The sequence below is a fragment of the Podarcis bocagei genome (assembly GCF_964188305.1).
Source record: "Podarcis bocagei genome assembly, chromosome: 1".
Taxonomy (NCBI): Eukaryota; Metazoa; Chordata; class Lepidosauria; order Squamata; family Lacertidae; genus Podarcis; species Podarcis bocagei.
Window position 1 is genome coordinate 71,817,096 of NC_138125.1, and position 20,633 is coordinate 71,837,728.

The 20,633-nt window shown below is 44.3% G+C and overlaps 1 protein-coding gene across 1 annotated transcript in view; it reads left to right on the forward strand.

Annotated features, from left to right (window-relative positions):
* The first annotated feature begins 9,723 nt into the window (after positions 1-9,723).
* Positions 9,724-20,633, forward strand: part of DENND2B (DENN domain containing 2B) — a 163,317-nt gene continuing 152,407 nt past the window's right edge. The window contains exon 1 of the mRNA XM_081210971.1: positions 9,724-9,862. The gene's annotated coding sequence lies outside the window, so the exon portion shown is untranslated. The remainder of the gene's footprint in view (positions 9,863-20,633) is intronic.

Consider the following 20,633-nt stretch of genomic DNA (forward strand, 5'->3'; position numbering starts at 1 on the left):
GAAGGGGAGTGAAAGGCGGGATATCAAATCCAAACTCTTCTTCTTCTCTTCTATAAAGCGAGATGAGCGCCGCAACCCCAGAGTTGGTCACGAATGGACCTAATGGTCAGGGGTCCCTTTACCTTTACCTTTACTGTACATCTGGGTAAAGATTGGGATGTTAATCTCTGCACTAAAAATCCTCAAGATAAATGCTGAACACAGAATAGCCTTCTTTCAAACAGGCTCACTACAAAGTATGGTTGCCACCTTTTGTAAGCTCCTGTTACTCTGTCCCAGCTTCTGCCAACCTAGCAGTTCAAAAGCACACCAGTGCAAGTAGATAAATAGATACTGCTGCGGCGGGAAGGTAAACAGTGTTTCCGTACGGTCTGGCTTCTGTCACAGTGTTCCATTGCTCCAGAAGCGGTTTAGTCATGTTGGCCACAAGACCCGGAAAGCTGTCTGTGGACAAACGCCGATACCCTCAGCCTGAAGCGAGATGAGCACTGCACCCCATAGATGCCTTTGACTGGACTTAAGCATCCTGGGGTCCTTACCTTTAACTTTTACCTAGTGTTTTGATCTATGCCATTTAAAAACTTTTTCAAGTTGCTCCCTATGAAATCTGTTAAGGAGAATGGAGAATCCCAGAACTATCTTTTTCACTTTATTATTCTGGCCAGTTGGCAACCCTAATTCTGAGCCATTTTCCTGGGATTCCTGGTATATTCTAAAGGTCTATATATAAAGTATTTGGTGCAGACTAGTTCCAGTTGCTGGTTGTTATTCTGCTGCCTGCCTGGGGCTTTCGGGTTCCGGCCAGCCTAAACATTGGCACCACCCCTGACCAAGAAGCTCCATGGTGGGCTGTGTTAATCCAGAACTAGCTCCACAGAAAAAAAGAGTGGCTGGAGGGACAGGGTTGAATCCAGCTCTCTGCACAGCCACACTTGTGGGATATTTGGTTTTAATTTTATTTATATTGGCAAAAGCTTCTGCCGTGGCTTTTACTGGTGGAACTGTGTGTCAGAAATTTAAGAGAGGTGTGGGTAACTATTACATTATTGGGGTGCAGGCATTTGGGCAGAATCTGATTAAATGGTCCAAAGTCTTTATGGAGCTACTGTGTTTGCTGTCTGCAACAATTTTAAGACACTGTAGTTGCCTTGTTCGGGGTTTTATTAATGTTAACTGTTATTTGTTTGTTTGTTCACCATTTTATAATCCACCCTGGGATCTCTACCCGATGAAGGGTAGTTTAGAAATTCAAATACATACATACTCAATTTTTGTTTTTACATTTCCAGTTTACCTAAACTGAGCCCTCAGTACAGTTTACAAATATATTGGGTGTTGGGGTTCTGCAGATGTTTTCAAATATGACTATATTTACCAGAAGAGTACCTGCAAAATCTTTGGGTTTTGTATGACATCAGAGTTCTAAGCTAAAAAGCTTTGTTCTTCCAAGTACAATTTTCTTCAGCCAGACAACAGTTTCTTTTGACTGTTAAGAACATTTCTGCCCCATTGTGCAAGGATTTGCATCCATGCACAGCTATCCATGCTGTCAGCAATTTTGTTGTTGGGCCATTTGGAAACTGCTGACTATGTAATGCAATGCACTGAGGAACATCTTTGCCTGGAATTGCCTTTTATGAGGAGCAGATGAACTCTTATTATGTGCTGCAGAAGGCTGTGACCTTCTGCATACAAGGCTGCTTTTTGGATTATGAAGGATTGTCAGCAGAGTATTACAATTCAGAGCAATCACTCCCTCTAACAGCAAACTTAGGTGGTTAACTGGCAATCAATTTGGCAGTGAAATGAGAACACCCAAACATAATGTAGTTTAAAGTTAATTCAATGCACACTGAAATCACATGGCTTCCCCTGAATAATTATGGGAACTGCAGCTCCCCGTTACAGAGCTACAGTCCCCAACATGCTTAACAAACTACAGTTCTCAGGATTATTTGGGGAAGAATGTGCTTTAAATATATCTAAATTGGCTGTTAGGAGCTTCTGAGTTTACAGAATGTTGATAGCTGTTGGCCTGGGGTTGGGACCTAAAGAAAAGTCAGGCAGACTGCAAGTCTGCTAATGAGTCTGTGACTGAGAGCACTTTTAAGATACAGAATGTTCATGTTCAGCTGAACACAAAACCAGAAAAGAAAAAAGGGGAAGGCTAAGGAAGAAAAGGAATTCATCTATTCAAACCGCTGACAGCTTAGAGTATGTATTCTGAACAGGTGGGATTTAATAGTTGCAAGAAAGATGAAATTTCAGTAAGTGTAGTTTTCATACTATTTTTAAAGGTGTAGGAGCCCTGACTTCTCTTTGAGCTGGCTACCTAATTCTCCATTGTTAAGGAGTGGAGATGGTTACAATAAGGCAAGAGACCATCTTCTGAGGTAATTTTTTTGCATCTCTATAGGCTATGTATGTGTTGTTGTGACCTACATAACACACTAAGCCAATATAAGTTGTACCTTATTGTCCTAAGCTCATCGGATTTTGATCCTAACATAAAATTTATTCTTAGTTTATGAAATGAGAAAGCAGAACCATTAGTACATTAAAGGGTCATTAACCTATTTCCTTGTAGAGGTCATTAACTGAAGGTTTTGAGGGGAAGATAAAAAAATTCTGAGTCATCTCACATGCCATGCTTCTGGGGCTTTTAATTTTAATTTTTTACTTATGTGAAAAATGCCGCTTTGAAAAACAGTGGCCAGATCAAGAAACTTTGGGAAATTATTGTTAAAATAACACAGAACATGCTAACTGTGTATGAAAATGAAAAATGGGTCTGTAGGTTGACATTTTCATGGAATTACCCATTACAGCAATGAAGCTTGGATGCTGCTAGAGCATGGATAACTGTGGCTGCATCATTCATTTTTTGGGAGGGGATGCAGCCAGCACACCAAAGTTGGGAAAAGGGGCCACTTGGGCATTCAACAGCAATGGTGGATTGAGGAGCAATCCTGACTGTGAGTGAAACCATGGATGTTGGAACCACATCCACTACAAGCTGAATACAACCTCCACAGTCATTCTACCCAGTACTTTTTTCTGGGGATACGCATACCCCTAAATATTTTGTGAATCTTTGTACTTTTGTCCATTTATTGTATTTATTTCCCCCAATTTTCTTGAGGCAAAGTGAGAGTATCCCTAAACATTTTTTAGGGAAAAAAGCACTGGTTCCACCTACCTGTAGTATCTCCATCTTATTTTGATTTGGCTTCAGTTCACTAGCCCTCAAATCAACTGTCCCATTATTGACTGTAAGCACCTCTTTGGTGCATCTGCTGTATCACCTGGATTAAATGGAAATAAAAAAAATAGTTGGATGTCAATTGCATAGTGACAAACCACCACAGCAACAATTGTTCCTATAATATCCAGAGAAATTTTATGGGTCACTCCACAATCAAGATCTCTCTCCTGGTCAGATCATTGTCCAAATTACAGGCAATGTTGCCATTCCCTCTGACTCAATTTTGCACCCATTCAACTTCATTAACTACAAACCCCCAAATTTGGGACCCATTCCTTGCATTTACTCCTGCCTGCTTGCCCCTTCTCAAGTTTCCCTCCGCAGTTCTGCTATACATTCTGAGGTTTCCATATCTTCTGATATTTTATTCCTCCAGCTTGATCTCTGAAGATGCCAGGTTTAACCCTCTAATGCATGTGAATCAATTCCTCTATTATTATTCTCTAATCCTTTTCTATGCCAGGATGAAACCCTTGTGGGCGAATTAGATAGAAACTTCTCTCTTCTATTGGGAGCAATGTTAAATTACTCCTGGAAAAGAAAAAATAGGGGAAATAATAACGATAGCAATAATAAACATTATTGTTACTATTACTATTCATTATTAACATAATAATGAATGCCATCATTATACATTATTTCCTCCCCAATGAAGTGAAGCTACAACAGACATTCAGGCAGCCAGAAGGTCTTGGGCAGTATCATCTGTCATCTTTCCAGCAAATGGGGAATATGACCCACTTTCTGTTTACATTTTATAATCATCATACCCAAGTTGCTTCATTAGAGCCACAGCCAGCTGTTTGCCAGAGATTTATTCTATAATAAACAACCATTTCCTGTATTGCTTGAGGGTGGGGAGACATGACCAGCTAAGATCCTAATTCTGCAAAGCACAAGAACATGCCTGAGTAATTGCTGAAAAAGGATTCAGAACAGAAAACCTGATGTTAAGCAACAAGACAACTGCTAAAATATTTATCATGATCTTAATTCTGTTTGCTTTGTGTAATAATGCAAAAACGTGGGGAAGGAAGGCACCCTACTGGAATTTTGTTTTGAAAGGGCTTTGGCAGCTGTTTTAGGCAATGGATTTTGGACAATTCTTAGTTCCTATTAGGCTGCAATCCTATTCCAATTTACCAGAGTAAGCCCTTTTGAACACACTGGGGCTTATTTCTGAGTAAACATGCATAGGATTGTGGTATGTGTGTTGCCAGGTTCAACTCAGACACCTCTCTACATTTGGCAAGTGTTCTCACAAGTATTAGTGTACAAGTATTAGTATTAACAAAGACTTTAGTAAAATTCAGTTTTATGTACAGTATGTTTACTTGAGTAAGTCCCTCTGTTTCTAATGGGCCTTATGGCAAAATAAGTGTGAATAGGTCTTTACAATGAATGAAGTTTGAAAGGAAGTCTTTTAAAGCATCTTAAGCATTAAATAGGTATAGATGTGCAAGCACTGAGCAAAAAGAAAAATCTGCACATGGAAACAGATTCATGTGTTCACATTGCCTTGTTGGATGTGTTTCTTATACAGTGGTACCTCGGGTTACATACGCTTTCAGGTTACATACGCTTCAGGTTACAGACTCTGCTAACCCAGAAATAGTGCTTCAGGTTAAGAACTTTGCTTCAGGATGAGAACAGAAATCGTGCTCCGGCGGCGCAGCGACAGCAGAAGGCCCCATTAGCTAAAGTGGTGCTTCAGGTTAAGAACAGTTTCAGGTTAAGTACGGACCTCCGCAACGAATTAAGTACTTAACCTGAGGTACCACTGTATACAGCAAAGGCTTTAGATCAAGCATCTCATACCTAGGATTCCTATCGGAGACTCTTGTATGATGCCTTTCTGGCATCAGATTTGTGTACATGGTCCCTAATAGATGGTTATCATCTGCTCTGACAGCAATAGTCATTTGTTTGGGGGAACAGGAGTCAGGGCTGAGCACCTCTACACTTCCTCTGTCCTCCATCAACTGCAACAGATGATTGGTGCTGTTACAGCTGGTTACATTTAATACTGGTGAACAAGCAGTGCAGTGGACTGGGACCATATGGATCTGGGCTCAATTCTTAAAACTGTTGTTTCCAGGCTCAGCAATATTCCCAAAACTGTTTAGGCCAATCCCACTATCTATTCATTGGTCTATAGAAGTTGAAACACAAGAGTACAGGACTGACCAAGAAGTGTATGTATATCAACCATCATGATGGCTTAAGCTAGGCATCTGACACAAAGTAGACATCCAGAACAGTATTCTGGTTGCACATCATTTAGGATATGATTTGTCTCTTATGCTTAGAGGGCATCCATTGACCCATATCTCCCTGGTACGTTCATAACACTGAATGCAGTGGAAATGCAGATGATGGAGGTGGCCTTGCACACTTAACCCTTCATATCACCATATGGAAGCAGGGTTTCACCACTCTCCTAAGCTCAGCAGTAGTGATTGTAATGCTGACTCCTTGTCATGCTGTGCTCACAGGAGGGCTCCTTGTGCACAGATAACAGAGTGTTACATCAATTACTTGCTTTCCTATATCCTGCGACCCCCCCCCCCAAGCCTTGTGAAGGTAGCTTAGCAATTAAGCCTCATGACTTGGGGCAGACTATGGTATAAAAAAAACACAGGGTTTGAGTCAGAGTGGGGTGCAGGCCTAAATGGGATATTGGTGCTGTATAGCCTGGCAGCCTGAGGTCTACTCTGCTGCTACATCCCTGGGACTCCCAGCAGAAAAAGTAGGATTGCTGTTTGCCTGGTATGTTAGTCTATATTATTCTTGTGTATGATAAGCCTGCTACTCAATACATTTAAGACTTTATTCATTCCTTGTGTTTGGCCTTTGTTCCAGAGATCCTTAATAAAGAGCCCTTTTTGCCTTTGGCAAAACAGTGCCTGAGGTATAAAATCCTACAAGTGCCTCTCCTCCTCACAGTATATATATATATATATATATATATATATATATATAGATAGATATATATAGATAGATAGATAGGGAGAGAGTGTGAGTGTAACCAACCATCAGTTTGCTGCCTTTTAACAATCACCTACCTGAGGAGACCACCTCACTCTGCCTAGGGGTAGACCAGCCTATACTAGTGACTGGCCTGTAGTAGTCCTTATTTTGTCTTCTGTGGAAACGTTAGAGATGATGGTCTTTTTCTAAAACAAAAATCTGCTAGTGTGCATGTTCATGTGAAGTAGTTTAATCTTCCAGCCACCAGTAACTGCTTATCCAAGTAGTAAATGTTGTTCAACTTTTTAATGCTGTAGTTTTCCATAAGAAGTGCAACCAGGTCAGTAGAATACAAGAAGGGAAGGCGGGTGGAAGTAATAAAAATAAGGTCTTGAAAGGTATTAATGTAAAAAAGTGTTCTTTTTTATGCAAAAAAATTTTTTTTCTTTCTGTATTTTTCTTTTTTTCTGATTTTCTGCTTTTGATGTTTGTTGCTTGTTTTTTCTGTTGTTTTCTTTTTTGTGGATGTTAATTTCTTTTTGTGAAAATCTTAATAAAATATTATTATATATATAAAAAAAGAAGTGCAACCAGGTCCATTGTGAGATTATAATTATTCTATTAAACAGCCTTTTAAAAAAGGAAATGGATACGATCAGTTTACTCACACACTTGATTCAGAAAACAGGGCAGGACAGATGATTTCTGAAGATTGCTGTATAGAAGGCACCTAGTGATGTGTTTGTGAGCTCACATACATGTGCTCAAGCAAGCAGTCCTTGGTGTGAAAACAGTGGTGTAAGCACTCAAATGTGTATGTGTTTTCATCTGTAAAATGTTGGAGGGTATGTAGGATTTATGAAGTCACTAGGTTCTGATTTGGTGAAAGTCAGGTCTAAAGTGTTTGGTAAGGTATCTGTAGTGAGTAGGTACAATGGGACAAACTTGGCATAAGATGGGGAGGAGGAAAGTTTGGAGTAAGAAGGATAGAAAATAAGCAGGAAGATGACTGCTGGCCCACATGCCCCTGAAGTACCTTTGTGCAGTTCTCTAGAACATGTGAAAATGGCCAAAGACACACTTCTTTTTAAAAGTGCCTAATCCATAGGACTACAGAGATGCCAGAAAGTTCTGCTTTGCCCTGCCCTGCATCTCTTCATTCTTCTGAAGAATGATCAAGAGATGCTTGGAGCCATACATAAAAAGTACACCTTTCAGGCACTGCAAATGTGGCACCAGCAGATTCCCACAGGATGCCCTCACCTCCCTGAAATTAGAATTGAAAGCTGCATTCTGTTGTAGCCAATATTGTTGGCATCCATCTGTCTCGAGAGACAATGGAGTGTGCCTCCAGAGGTGAAGTCAAACTGCTGCATTAGCAGCACCAATGTGACCTCCCAGGGTGCAAGCCTGGGCAGTGTGTATGGAGGTCCTGGGCTGCCCAGACAACAAGATCCCTCTCTCTACTTCACTGATGTGGCCCAAAGGAAAGCAGAGCAATACATTTGGCGCCATCTTAGCTGCATCTTAGCAGGGACGCGGGTGGCGCTGTGGGTAAATCCTCAGCGCCTAGGACTTGCCGATCGTATAGTCGGCGGTTCGAATCCCCGCGGTGGGGTGAGCTCCCGTCTTTTGGTCCCAGCTCCTGCCCACCTAGCAGTTCAAAAGCACCCCTAAGTGCAAGTAGATAAATAGATACCGCTTTATAGCGGGAAGGTAAACGGTGTTTCCGTGTGCTGCGCGGTGCAGGCTCGCCAGAGCAGCTCGTCATGCTGGCCACGTGACCCGGAAATGTCTTTGGAAAGCGCTGGCCCCCGGCCTCTTAAGTGAGATGGGCGCACAACCCTAGAGTCGGACACGACTGGCCTTCAAGCAGGGGTATCTTTACCTTTATAGCTGCAGAAGTTGCTGGAAGGAGACATACAAGGCACCATCCAACTGACTTAGAGACACCACTCCAGCTTTATGTAGGGTTTGCTCCTTAGCCTTTTATTCTTTCGAAGATATCCCGCAAGGCAGTGGTGGTTTAGGATCAGACTTTTCCTTCTCCTAGGTGGGCTACCTTCTCAGGTTGACAAGCCTCATCTGCCCCTCACTTCCCTCTACAACGCATGCAGAAACTGCCTTCTTGACCACTGGACCCACTACTGGCCTCGTCCGCTCAATCTGCCAGAGCCTGTCTTCGCAGGCAAGGGAAGTCCTTAACTCACTGAGAGTTTGAGACCCATCAGCCATCCTCACCTGGTTTACCTGGCCAGTCGAAGCCATTCTGGGGTGTGTGGCCGCTGTCACATGCCGACAGCTTCTAGGAGATGAGAGCTGAGTGCAAGGTGGGGACCAAAGGTGGACAAGCTACCCCAGAAGAGCACGATGCGTCCCCCACCAGAGGTACTACCCTGCCCCTAACATTCCATACACCCAGTATAGCTAATATAATGTTTGATTTATTCACATGATTTTTTTCCTGATCTGCAAATGTGCCCCTGGGTCCAACAGGGTTGGCAGCCCTGAAGGCGGTGGATTCTCCTAAAGAGATATATTTTTAAGCAGAGGCTGGCTGAGCACCTATCAGGGATGCTACTAACACAGCAGATTTTCCTGGCGGGTGACAATAGATGACCTTGGAGGTCCCTCCCAACTCTTAGGATCCTTTGATATGGAGCGACTTGGTCGTCAAATAACTGATCAACCAAGATCTTGCGGGGGGCGAGAGGGCGCCCGGCAGTGTGAACCGGAACTCGCGTTGGCGCGCAAAAAAAATGAAGGAGAACCCGGCGTCTCCAAAGGGTGAACGGCGAGCGAGGAAACTTAAAAGCTGCCGGCGGCTCCAACGAGGGCCCCCCTCCCCGTTTTCATGCATAGGAAGCGATCCACTTTTTTCTCGTGATTGGAACCAGATGCTCCTCACCAGGGAGAGCTTTTATTGCGATGGCCGCGCGGGGAGGGGGGTGTGTGTGTCAGGGCTGGATCGGGGGCCGGTCGCGAGTGGCTTCTCACGCTCTTTCGTTCGCCTCAGAGCAAGCCAGTGGTGAGCGCCACTCGTGACCCCCCCACACAGAGACCCCGTGAAAACCCAGTAAACAGACTCCTGGCACGAAGCTCGGGGGCTGGAGACCCCTTCCTCCCAGTTCCAGCTTGATCCTGTGAGCCAAGAGCGGAGAATAGTCCCCCGCCCCCCGTTTCCTTGGGATGAGAGTCTGAGGGAGAGAGGAAGTTGGGAAGCTGGCCGTGGTCTGGCGACGGCCGGGGCTTCCCGCTCTGGGCCGCCCGCCGCCCCCTCTGCCGTTGTGGGCTAAGGCTGGCTGCGGCAGAAGCCCTCTCGCCCCAGGGAGCCGCTTTCGTTGCCGGCCGCCGGGTTACTGGTTCCCATTAATCTCCCGCACTGGCCCTCGCTGTCTCCACTTCCTGTCTTGGCATATTTCTCTGTCTCGCCCTCCCCTCCCCCCGCGCGTTTCCAGATTCTCTTTTAGGAAAAAAAAAAAGCGAGGGAGGTTGAGGGGGGCAGAAGAGAGAGAGAGAGAGTTGCATCTGGCCAAGCGAAGAGATCAGAACTGGAGGCGATCTCCGGCGAGCTGCAACAGCTGGACTCGACATCTGCACTTCTTCCAGCGCAGGGCAGCAGCCCAGGTAAGGGAGAAGGAGAGACGCCGGGCTCCGGCTGGCGGGGCGGCCCGAGAGGGTCTCTCTCGTTTCCTACACACGGGAGAGCCCAGGAGGCGATTGCAGTTGCCATCTGGAAGGCTTCGGGTTTCGCTTTTTCCAGGGGATGGGGAGGGGAGAACCTTCTTCGGCGGTGCTCTTCTCTGCTCCTCAGGAAAAGGGCTGCCTGCGTCTCTGTGGCTGAGACGGCGTTTGAACGGGGCGAGCGCCCGGCAGTTCTCTGGGAAGAACAATGGATTCACCTCGGCGCGAAGGCAAGAGGAGGGACGCCGGGCAGGCGAGTCCCCCCCGGAGATCCACGTTTGGGTCTTCCTTGCATGCGACCCGGGGCTCGGACTTTGCTTGCTTGCTCGTAATGTTCGGGTTGTTTCGGGGTATTTTCTAGCTCTTTGCTTGGAGGGGGTTCAGGGCAACTTCGAGATGAGGAAGGAGGGAGCGTATTCTTTCTCCCCTTCCCATAAATCGACTTGCACTGTCCGGTTTAGGAGGATAGGTGGCGCTTACGCACCGTGCTCACCCCTTTCGCCAGCTGTTCCTCACCGATAACACGTCTGGGAAGAAAACTTTTTTTAAAAAAAGATTCTTTTGATTCCTGGGATCTGCCTATAAATGTTATTGATATCTGGACCCATCCGCTATTATTTAGTCAGATATAGAAATTAATGAGTACTGACACCCAAACGACATACCACAAAAGACAGCATTACTGTATATTGAATTTTACAAACAAATGACAAAGCAGCTCCTTCCTTCCTTCCTTCTCTCCCTCCCTCCACCTCCTCCTCAGTCTAGGATGGTTAGCCACGGATAATAGTTAGAAAATGGACATTTGGATACAAAGGGACATTGCCAGCCATGGTGTAACACTGAGTTTGGCTAACTTGTCGTGTTCCCCATCCTTGTTTCGTTCTGGGATTTCTGCTTCCTATTTGATGCAGTATAATGTGATACAGTATAATGAAAATCTGCCTCTCCATGGCATGCTGTGTCTGGACTCTGGGGGTAACTTAGTGCTATGTACTAAGCTGAAAGTAAAGGGGCCTTCTGCTCCCAACTCCAAACCACCTGCATCAGATGGAAATGGAAAGTTCAGCAAGTCTTCCTTATTCTTACCACAAAGTTCCAAACCCTAACTTTTCAGCCCTCATACAGAGATGGATGGAGGGAAGCCAGCAGGGCATAGTGGTTTAAAATGTTGAACTTGGACCTTAGAGACCAGGGTTCAAATCCCCACTCAGCCATGAAGCTCTCTGGTGACCTTGGGGCAGTCAGTACCTAACAGGGCTATTGTGAGAAAAACATGGGGAGGCGGAAAACCATGCATGGCACCTTGAACTCCTTGAAGGAAAGGTGAATAATATTAGCAGAGACCACAACTAATTCCTCTTCCTGTTCTTTAATTCTTGCAGCTATAACTTGAGCTAAGGGTGCAGTCCTCCTATGCATGCTTACTTGAAAGCAAGTTCTACTGAACGCAGTGAACTGTACTTCTGACTGCTCTGCTTTAAGTCTTGTATCTCCTGGGGAAGCAGCCTCTTGGACCTGGAAAAGTTGTGTGTGTGTAGAGTGGATTAGGGGTGGGTGGGTTGGGAACAACTTTTATAGGTGGTGTGAGTGGGAAATCAGACGTCGGGCAGAGGCGAAGCAACCTGCTCTGGTACCTGGAGCAGTACTCATCCCAGGGGGCGTGGTGCGCATCCCAGGGGCTGCGTGGTGATCGACCTTTTGTCACCCTCCCTTTGGAATGGCACCTGGGTCAGACTGCCCCCCCGCCCCCCTCAGAATGCCTCTGATGTCCGGATCTGAGTCTGGGCTGTAACTAAGTGCTTGTCTTGCTTAGTCAAGGGTGCAATGAGGTCACACACAAGCCAGAAGAATAACTGGAAGCTGTTACAAACTCTTTTGGTCCTATTCTATCACTGAAATGCACTTTTAGATACAGTGTTTCAGTATATCAGCTCATGTCCTGGATATAATGATGACAGTAACTATATTTGAATGAACACAGAACATACTTAACTATGCATATATATTCTTCATTCTGCCTAGTTCATAATGATCTGCCCCATAAGAGCAACCCTTTCCTTAGTGGAAGAAAATAAGTATTGTTAAGTGAAATAGTACCAGATTTTCCCTGGGATCCTAAAGGCTACTTTGGGTAGTGTTCAGGTCTTGAACTTGCCTAGTGAGATGCTTGTGTCTCCCCTGACTCTTGAACCAGCAGATTCACATGATACATAAAACATTGATTTTAAGCCAAGAAATGATGGGTTGCTTAAGGTCACCTAGCAAATTTGGGGTTGGGGTGAGATTTGAATTGACAGTGTTGATTGCAGCTCATTCAGGTGCTGTTCATTTAACCATCACCATGGTTTGTATTGTGCTACAGAATAATAAAGGCACATGGGGGAGTGCTCTTTTTTGAATAGTATATAAAGAGTTTGTTGACTGTTCTAATCTGCATTTGTATTATGTGAACAACTCATGGCAATTATTTCAGAATATAAGATGTGGATTAAAACAGAATTGTGAGAACATTCTGTGATGAACAGACCTTGGATCATCCTGGCAACCCAGCAAACATTGAAAGCCAATCAGAGAAGAGAGAGAGAGAGAGAGAGAGAGAGAGGAGTTTTTAAGTGGAGAAGCTTACAATTTAATAGTCACAGAGGGACTTTCTTTCAGTGTGGGCAGATGGGGTCTCTTACTGTCTGAGTGGTTTCAGATAGGGACTATTTGTCAGTGAGGATCTATAGGGACTAACTGTCAGGATGGAGAATTGGGGTTTGGACTATGTGAGTGGAGTTAGCTAGGCCAGGTAAGGGCAACCTGGTTTGATTCTAAACTTCTCCTGGGTTAATAACAGGAGATTTTTTATCTATTAAGCACACTCATAAAATTGGTCATGCTACCCAATACCTGTTTTAAGTACAGCTGTCTGTCACATTTTCCCTCAAAGCAGAGGTGGGAAACGGATGGCCTTCTAGGTGCTGATCCCATCAACCTCAGTCAACATGGCCAATGGCCAGGGATGATGGGAGTTGTGTCCTAGCAACACTCTGGAGGGCTGCAGGTTAGCTACCCCTTCCTTAAACAAATAGCAATGTAGGAAACAGCTTTATACCAAATCAAACCATTGGCCCATCTATCTCAGTATGGTCTACATTGACTGGGAACAGCTCTTGAATGTATTGAGCAGAAGTTGTTTCCAGACTTACCTGGAGATGTCAGGGACTGAACCTAGTAGTAGAGCATGTGCTCTGCTACTGAGCTATAGCGCTCCATAGATATGGGAAAAACATTACCACTTCTTTTTCCTTGCTAGGATGAATTAACATTTTAAAAACAAGCTAAAATGGATCAAGACCGAGTATCTGCAAAATGTGGAGTGTTGTGTCAATCTGCCTAGATGTCTCTGATTTTTCTTGCCTAGTTGTATGAAGGAATGAATAAATCCAATAATACTAATAGCCAGCACCTGATATTTAATCCAGTTTAATTCAGAACAAAAATGTGATAATCTCTATCCTTCCCAGATTTCATAATTTGTTTTTATTTCCCTATTGTTGTGCTTTGCTTCATTTTAACCAATGTTTAACTCTTTTTGTTACATCTCTTCTACTCTGCCCGTCATTCCATGAATAACATACCTTGTGAATGGCCTCAAATTCTTACAGCATATTTACTCATAGGTAGGGTAGCTAGGTGCAAAAGAGAACTGTGTTTCTGCACCTGTGCTAGTTGTGTAGGAGACCTGTGCAAAATTCCCTCTTCTACACAACTGGTAAAGTTGGTGGAGCCCTGTCCTCATTTGCACTTGACCACCCTGATAAGAAATGCATCCCATTGTAGTACATGGGGACCACTCCCAGTTAAGTGAGTTTAGGAGTGCACTGCTAATGTCCCTCCTCCTAAAGCAAATCAGCACTGTGTGTGGTTTTGTGGTGAAGCTGTTCCCACTGCAGAGCAGCTCAGCTATTAAGCAAAACAAGAGCACAGTGGCTTGAGCACAGCATCCTGCTATAATTTGTGTTTCTCTGGATCAGGACCAGTAACTAAAAGTAAAGTGATTGGGCATACATATATAATAATAATAATAATAATAATAATAATAATAATAATAATAATAATAATTACCCCTGAAGTGAAAGCTAAGATATGTGATAGACTAAAGTTCCTACTTAGGTCAAAGTTACAAAGAATAGGTTTTGTCATCTCAAGCTAGGGTTTCTTAGTTATTATTTTATGCAGTTGTAAAAAGGCATATTTATGTCAGCTGTGTCAATTAACCTGATTTACTCTCTGAATACGGTAACAGGAATGACTAATGGAACAGGAAATGCCATCTGTCTTAACTTGCATATATTGTCTTGCCTTCTGAGAGTCCTGTTAGCTCCCCTTTCATTTGTGTACACATGATTTAGCATATACAAAGGCACCACTGCACTGATTTCTGAGAAGGAAGGGATTTTTTATTGGGTCAACTTGGGTTGAGAAACTATGCACTTTTTGAACTAATGGAACACTTCATCTCTGTGTACACTCCATACCTTTCCCCCAAAGTATCTGGGGAACTGTAGTTTACCCCTCACAGAGATACAGGAACTGCTGAGTTGCTAAACTACAGGAAGGGTGAAATTAGTATTCTGTGGGTCAAGCAGTGACAACATAAACAATGCCCATTTTCCTTTGCATTGCCTTCCACTTCCTTTTGGATGCTTAGTGGAAGTTTTGGGGGAAAGTTCATTCTGGTTCTTCTCAATCATTGCTTTTGAATCAGTGTGACCATAAGTGACAACCATTCTCTGGAATTAGAGGAGTGACATCAATGTGATTTCAGCACGATCCTTATGTGAATCATGCACAAAAGAAATTTCTATAACATGGAAAGCTGAATTGCTAGAAGCAAACTAATGTCACAACCAGACTGTGTGTTACACACATAGATGGGGAGTAGATTTGATAATACAGTATATATAGATCTGCAGCTGAAATTAGGTCTCCTTACTTTTTTTTTTGCCAACATTGGACCAAGTGGGTTTTGGCTGACCAATTAAGGCAGCAAGCACAAATTATTCGTACTCTTTTTTGGTAAAAGTGCATCCTCTTTCTTTGCTTGGTATAATAATGGGTAATGATAGAGTTAAACATTGTTTCCATTTATTATGGGTTGGAGTTTAGATTGCACCCTTTAGTTTGTGGTAGTGTGCTAACATGTTTCTCAGTGAGCAATCGTTTGTTCTGGGCCTACGAAATGAGTAACCCTGTTAGTAAGAACTTAGCAGGTTGCCTTTGTGTTGGCAATTTGGCTACGGAAAAATTCGGGAAAATTAATTCCAAATATTTGCATTCTCCCCTTTGCCTCAGTTGCTCATATTGTAAACACTCACTGGAATGTTAAACTTCAGTAAAGGTCTTTGCTTCAAAGGAGCCTCTCAGACCTTGGGAGGAATGTTTGAATTTTTCACTACTCTGCTACCTACTGAGAATATGAAGTGTCATTTAATTCAGTACAGTTTACTTCAAAGTAAGCATTCATAGGATTGGGCTGCAAGATGCCTTTTCATGCAGCAATATATTTTAAAATGATAGTTACTTGGAAGGTCACAAGCATAGATAAACAAGGCCAAAATGGAATGAGGAGTGAGGATTTTATAGGCAAGAGCTGTTTCTAACCAGTTTTTTACAGCAGGAAGTTTCACCATTGTTACTTTCTCTGTTTCACATTGTTGCTTCTGTGGGAGAACAAATAGTTTCTTAAGAAGGAATAGAAAGTTCTGATCGGCATGATTCTTTGCTTTCAATTGTTTCAAAAGTGAACTGAAATGATAGTAATAATAGCAGCTATGTCACATGTTTTTTTTCATATTCATGCAATAAACTTGGATAACAATGTAGATTCTGCAATTGTCCTTCAAGGGCTGTTCTGGTGAAACATCACAAATGGGTTCTGGAGCAGTTGCTATTGTGTCATCTCTTCCTAGTGTGGGACTGCAGCTTGCTGCTGGATTTTCATTTCTTTTCCTCTTTGCTAAATTGTACAAGAGTTGTGGATGCCTGGGGAAAATGGAGGGTTATGGTATTTCCTGTGCTCCTTTTTCTAGAAGTATTATCAAAACTTTCTCCATTAGTGCTGAGAGGGGCAATGCATAGTGTGTGCTGGATTAGCCATGAATCGCTCATTCCTCCTTTAGCCAACGCCATGTTGGAAAGAGTGAAGCCTGTGTGCAGATCATATGCTGCATATACACGGCTCCCAGTTGCATATAGCTAAATCCTTGTATGCCTGACATAATTTACATGTGTTACTTGGAAGCCCCTTCCATGTGGGAATTGTGGAACCTGTGGCTCTGAGTTTGCTGAATAAATCCAAAAAGTGCAAAGTGATCTCACAGCTGCAGATCACCCTTACAGAGAGTGAGTCTTTGTCCACTCCTGTTCCATAGAGTCAATGTGGTGTCATCCAAATGCTGTCAGACTATGACTCCCATAATCCCTTACTCTGGGGAATGCCAGTTGAGGCTGATGGGAGTTGGAGCCCAACAGCCTCTGGAAGGTGCTATGCTAGCTACCCTTAATACTAAGATCCTAGGAATACCAGGCAAGCAAGTATGTTTTACCATTGCTTCTCAAAGTTAAAGGTTAGCATCACAAGCCATTCTTCAGGTGTTCTAAAACCAATTTGATAGCTGTAGGGTAAATTGCTAATTGGAAATCAAGTGTTGTTATTGCTGTTATTATTAATTGGAAATTGAGTGTTAAATCCTACTCCGCAGAAGAGATGAAGTAATAAATCCAATAATTATTGGCCAGTAAGTTTCCACAATGCTAACTGACTTCCAGAATTAGAAGGAGTTAGGTAGCAAGAAATGACTGGGTGGAGAATAGGAATGTGAAATTAAGAGAGTCTCCAAAATTAAATGATAAGAGGTTTTCAGAAATCTAATAGAAGGCTGTATCCAACACAGCAAGTCCAGAAGCAGCATAGAGGAGATCAGTGCTATATTTGTAATGGGGAGGGGAAAGAAAAATGACATCATATCCAAAAGAGATCCCCAGAGAGACTTGTTTTAAAGATGACTTCCTTATGTACTGAACTAAGCTCATTGCATCTCTGCACGTTTTACTGAATCTGGCAGGGGCTAAAAATCAGATTAATGGAACAGTGCAAAAGAAAACACAGATAAATGTTTATACCAGAAATCATATTTCTGAAGTTAATAATAGAACTAATGAGAGTAATGCTAAAATAGATACAGAATTGGCTAAGTGGTTGAAGGAGCTGTCAGAGAGGAAAAGGGGGATCATGGCATTATATATGTCTTGAATGCAGACAGAGGGTAGGCATAACCTGCTACAGATATGTGCCTGTTCAAGTAATAGTATCTGTAGTAGGTATGTGTCTACCACGCTGCAACATTTTGTGGCAGACCTCACATGTAGCTATCTAAATGTGATTTTTCAGCCTTCCGTTGGTATGTCCAAAATGCAGTGCAATGTCAGGTTTCTATTTTCAGACATTCACAAAATTCACCTGAGTTTACAGGCATTTACACACAAATATACCACTTTAAAGCCACCTCTCCAAGCAAAGAATCCTAGGAACAGTAGTTAAGGATGCTAGGGATTGTAGTCTTTTGAGAGGGCAATTACTGTTCCTAGGATTCTTGGGGAGGACTCCATGTGCTTCAAATGTGCTTCAGAAGTATGGTGTGTACACAGCTTTAGGTGGCTAAGGTAGGGGAGAGAGAATACATTTGCTTTTATACTCATTGCTGGACAGACTGATGTATTCGGTGTTCAAAATTCCGCAGGCGTCAGGCACATTTTGCAACTGGTGCAGGTCCAGTTGTGACCATGTGGATGCCAAGCTGGTGACTTACATCTCCAGCTGTTTGGCCCCTCCAGCTTTCTTAAGCAGCTAAGCAGGTAAAGGTAAAGGGACCCCTGACCCTTAGGTCCAGTCATGACTGACTTTGGGGTTGCGGGGCTCATCTCGCTTTATTGGCTGAGGGAGCCGGCATACAGGTTCCGCGTCATGTGGCCAGCATGACTAAGCCACTTCTGGCGAACCAGAGCAGCGCACGGAAATGCCGTTTACCTTCCCACTGGAGCGGTACCTATTTATCTACTTGCACTTTGATGTGATTTCGAACTGATAGGTTGGCAGGAGCAGGGACTGAGCAACGGGGGCTCACCCCATTGCAGGGATTCGAACCACCGACCTTCTCCATCGGCAAGTCCTAGGCTCTGTGGTTTAATCCACAGCACCACCTGCGTCTCTATTTATTGCATTTCTATCCCACTTTTTTCTCCAAGGAGTACATGGTTCACCCCTCTCCTCAATCCCTAAAACAACCCTGTGAGTTGGTTAAGGGGCTGTGACTGGCCCAAGGTCACCCAGTGAGCTTCATGACTGAGTGAGGATTTGAACCCTGAACTCCCAAGTCTTAGACTGACACTCTAACCCCTACACCAGACTGGCTTCCTAGAGTACTTCTGTTAAGGGTCAGCTATATAAATTAAGTAGGTAAATAAATATGGGGAAAACAAAATGACACTCAGAGAAGAATCTGAAATATTTCCCTTGAAGCTTGAATTTGTTTTTTTCTGGATTGGCTGGTTTGTTTTAATGTGTTGTAAATATAATGTGTTTAAAATATAAAGCGGTATAGAAATGAAATTAATAACAACAAATCTCACTGAGGGGTGGGAATAGCACATAGACATTCTGTTGTGGTGACCGTAACCTAGGTTTAAGGTGCCATTTGGTGATATGTTTATATATATATATATATATATATATATATATATATATATATATATATACCGTATTTTTCGCCCCATAAGACGCACCGGCCCATAAGACGCACCTAGATTTTAGGGGGGGAAATGAAGGAAAAAATTTTTATTTCCCCCCCAGGTGCGCTGCGCTACACCAGGAGCTTGGGGCGTGCGGAGCTCAGCGCGCCCCAAGCTTCTGCGTGCCGGCAAGCAGTCCGCTGCCGCCCCAAGCCTTGCGCACCCGGCGGGACCTCCTGCCGGGTGCGGGAGGCTTGGGGCGGCAGCGGACTGCTTGCCGGCATGCAGAAGCTTGGGGCGCGCTGACCTCAGCACGCCCCAAGCTTCTAGGTGCGCGCAAGCAGTCCGCTGCCGCCCCAAACCTTGCGCACCCGGCGGGACCTCCTGCCGGGTGCGGGAGGCTTGGGGCGGCAGCGGACTGCTTGCCGGCATGCAGAAGCTTGGGGCGCGCTGACCTCAGCACGCCCCAAGCTTCTAGGTGCGCGCAAGCAGTCCGCTGCCGCCCCAAGCCTTGCGCACCCTGCCTTCAGGGCGCCCGACGCTCCGAGAAGCAGGCTGCTATCCGCAGCCTAGGCAACCCTGTGGGACCTCCCACAGGGCTGCCTGGGCGGCGGACTTGTTCCCGAAGCGTCGGGCGCTCTGCCTTCAGGGCGCCCGACGCTCCGAGAAGCAGGCTGCTATCCGCAGCCTAGGCAACCCTGTGGGACCTCCCACAGGGCTGCCTGGGCGGCGGATATCTTCCTGAAGCCTGGAGAGCGAGAGGTGTCGGTGCGCACCGACCCCTCTCGCTCTTCAAGCTTCAGCGAAAGCCTGCATTCGCCCCATAAGACGCACCCAGATTTTCCCTTCATTTTTGGAGGGGAAAAAGTGCGTCTTATGGGGCGAAAAATACGGTATATATATGTGTGTGTGTGTGTGTGTGTGTGTGTGTGTGTGTGTGCATTTCAGGATTTCTTTCTCTGTGTGAGTAGTAGAGGTGGTTGGTGGGTTCATTTTAAATCGTGCCAGATTTATAAGCATTTTCTGCTATTCTTTGGCAGATTCCCTGCATCTGGCATGCAGCACTGTCTAGCCTGATACTCTCTTTCCAGCTAATGCTCTGCATTCTTCTACCAATATGGAAACATTCTATATACAGAGCCATGTTTGGCTGAACTTGTAAATAAGTTGGGATGTAGGTGGCGGAACTACAGAGGATATACTTTTATGGCCATTCAAATGTATGCATATGGGGGACAGGGAGATGCCTGCGCATGGTAAGCTAAGAATGTGATGGCTTTGCAGTATCACCACATTCAACTGCCACTGACTTCTTGAATCAGACTTAGTAGATGCGCCTGCTCAGGTTGAGATAATGAAGACTGCTATGTGCATTTCTTCCTTTCTACAAAGAGGTGTGCCACGGCTCAAGCGTGCCTGAGAGATGTGCCATCTACATCACAGTCTTTATTCCTTACCCCTAAATATGTAGAAACTGGTGGTGGTTGTTTAGGGGGGAAAGTGCTCTGCACATGCTCAGAGGCACTTTCCTGGGTGATTACCTCACCTATTCCTGGGCTCTTCACTTTATAGTGAGAATGGATTCTGTGGCTGAGCCCTCTGCCTGTTTGTATACGAATGAGTAAGAGTCAAACCAGTGGCCCACCTTACATTCTTCAGCCAGCAGGCCTTATATGTGAAATGTGATGGGAAATGTGGGCCTCTTCCTCCCGAACATTTCAGTTTCTTCTGCAGGATGGCTGTCATTACTTGCTGACGAGCTCTGTATGCAGCTGGAGGGCATCTGGGTTATCGGGGTAGAGACCACCATGAAGGGAATGTGATTTGTACTGTGCAGCTACTGTAGAATAATGATGGTAGCCCAGTTGCCTACTCAGTCTCTCATTCAGCAGTTCCTTTGCTACGTTCAGTGACATTAAACACCTTTTCAAAAACA